Genomic DNA, 2,934 nt, shown 5'->3' on the forward strand with positions numbered 1-2,934 from the left:
CCTCCCTCTCTTGTCCTCTCCTTTGAGAGAGTTCTTGTGCAACGGGACGCAGTGGGTGAACTCCTCTGCTCCCCCACCCTTCCTTCTTAAAACAGAATTTACAGCTGATTAGCCCGTGCAGTAAAGAGTGAGCGGGTCCCTAAAGGAACGCACCGAAAACATTTACGCAAGGCCAGACGCTCAGGTCTTTATGAGAAACACATGCAGGAGAGAGAGAGAGGGAGGGAGAGACGGAGGGGGAGGAAGAATGAGAGAGAGGGAGGGAGAAAATAAACGAGTAAGAGAGAGAGAAAGAGAGAGGGATGGGTAAGTTTAAGCAGCAGGTCATTTAAAAGTTTTCTGGAAGCCGTTAGAAAATTAGAGAAACAGAGATGTGGTTTCATCTGCAGAGGATACCACAATAAGTAAACAATGCTACGGTGTGTGTGTGTGTGTGTGTGTGTGTGTGTGTGTGCGTGCGTGCGTGTGTGTGTGTGTGCGCGCGCGTGCGTGTGTGTGTGTGTGTGTGCGTGCGTGCGTGTGTGTGTAAGACACAGGAGACCCCAGTCACATGGGGGCTCTAAAACATCCCAGGCAGACAGGTCCTGGCAGCAGTACTGCTTCTCAGGTTCAGCCTCACACACCCGGCTGTGTTCAGCTCCCCAGCATCAGGCCCTTCCCTCCCACACACACACACACACACACACACACACACACACACACACACACACACACACACCCCTAAATGTGGAAAAGCAAAGTGCAGGAGCTCATTGATATGCAACAGCATGCAGTTGGGAGGCAGTAGAGGCCTGTTATTACTAAAGCTCAGAGAGTTCTGGAATGGGCTACCACATGGCACTGCCCCAGTGCATGGGCAGGCAGCACACAAAGACACACACACACACACACACACGGGCATTGGCCACAGGTATGCCCCCCGACTCAGTGGGTAACCCCTGGTCTAGCCAAGGAGCTGTCAGAAGCTCTCTCCACTCCCTTCAGCCTAACGAGAGCCGACCAGGTCTGAGCAACCCTCAACTGGAGTGTGTGTGTGTGTGCGTGTGTGTGTTGGGTTTTCCCCCCTTGCCTCTCCAGCTTCAGGCTTCCCTTCTTAGGCTAGTAGACGCTGCCAGTTCCTTCTCTTCCCCTGTCCTGTGGTGGAAAGCGTCTTTTGGGGTCCTGTTACTGAGGGCGAGGTCACGCCGTGCTCCTGGAATCAGATGCAACCGTGGAAACCGGGCCAGAAGTGTACCATCCCTGTGAGGGGGGGTTTAAAAGACGGCTACACTCTTTCCGTCCTCTTCTGCAGATTCGTTACAAGACCAGAAATAATCATAAAAAATAATACATTACATTACATTACCGTGGCTGCACTGGATGTGAATCCTTAAGTGTGGTTGTATAGGTAATGACCAAATTAAAGGGCTGGACTGCTTAAGGATTCACAGAAGAGACCAACTTCTCATGACTTGTGTTACCATGTTGGAGAGAGACAGCAGAGTAAACAGATATAGCACTTTAATTCATTATTATGACTATTTTTTTTTTTTGCTTTTGATAACATTGTGTTTTGCAATGCACTGTAGCACTGTGACTACTGCAGCTGACTACTTCAGCATGATTAATATCATTATGAATGTGATTCATATAAAGATGCTTAATGATGCTATTTAGTAACAATAAGCCTATGCATCATTGATGTGATAGATCCCCCTTCATAGGGAAAGTCATTTGGGTGAGTTTGAGTCACTGCAGCATGATCACCCTTATTTAATTTGTAACGACAAGTCTAGAAGCATTTCAAGTAGAGACATTTACCATTCTAGCTGATGGATCGGCCTTGTGTGTCTCCAGGTGTGCTCAGATTAAATAGGGTGCAAAAATCGCGGCCTTTTCTAACTGTCTTACATTCTTTTCCCATTACACGTGTTTTGATAGACTACTTTTTGAAATCGAATCAAGTTATACCTTCCTTTACGTGGTTGAGCTTTTGTTATTGTAACCCCAAATATGCCGTACAATCTCTGTACGACATCGGTCTGCCAAAACGTCCCCGGTGTGCCTTGAGTCCTGCACTGGAGGAGCGAACGCAGAGTGAAGAAAAGCTGCATTCCTCAGGTTTCCAGAATTTTGGCTTTCTCCGAGTAGCTGGAGACTCTTTAGGTTAGGAGTAGTCTCTGCCAGTTCAAACAGCATGATGTCTGCACAATTAGAGATGCTAAATGCATTCCACTCATTGCCCCACCAGGCCTGATTAGTGCAACTAATGCCTGCCTCATGGTTCCGTTAAGACGGACAAATGCTGATTGCATGAAAAGGATATTGGGTTCTGTCATTCTTTTTGCAGAGAAGCTGTAGGCTGGAATAACTACTCAAAAATCCGAATATACTCTGGTTAAGCTTTAGGAGTTTGAGGAAAGACTGAGGGAGAGAGAGAGAGAGAGAGAGAGAGAGAGAGAGAGAGAGAGAGCATCCAAGTCTGACATGTCTGCTCTACTGTGGCGCAAAACACTTGAAGTATTCTAAAGATCTAAAGATCTGCCTAACAGCATGATACATGAGCTAATAAAGAGCCACACTGCAAAACATTTGGCTGTGAGACTCCTACATAATCTTGTGCTCTAACCACTATAAATATGCAGGTAACAGCATAATTGATACTTAATTGCCTGAACCTAATTTATACATCAATCATCTGGTCAATGTAACAATCCAGTGAAGATCCACATTGCAATACATTTAGCTGTCAGACTACTACATAGTCAAATAGGTCACATAACATAAATTGCTGTAACCACTATAGATATTAAGGTAACTGAACCATTAATACTTAAAGGCTTCATTGTTAGTTATGCACATCAATCATCTGGCCCAAGACTTCCATAAAGTTCACTGTTCAAACTAATGGTACTCTGAGGTTCACGTCAATGTTAAACTGATCACCATCTCTGA

The sequence above is a fragment of the Brachyhypopomus gauderio genome, chromosome 8, assembly GCF_052324685.1.
Source record: "Brachyhypopomus gauderio isolate BG-103 chromosome 8, BGAUD_0.2, whole genome shotgun sequence".
Lineage (NCBI taxonomy): Eukaryota > Metazoa > Chordata > Actinopteri > Gymnotiformes > Hypopomidae > Brachyhypopomus > Brachyhypopomus gauderio.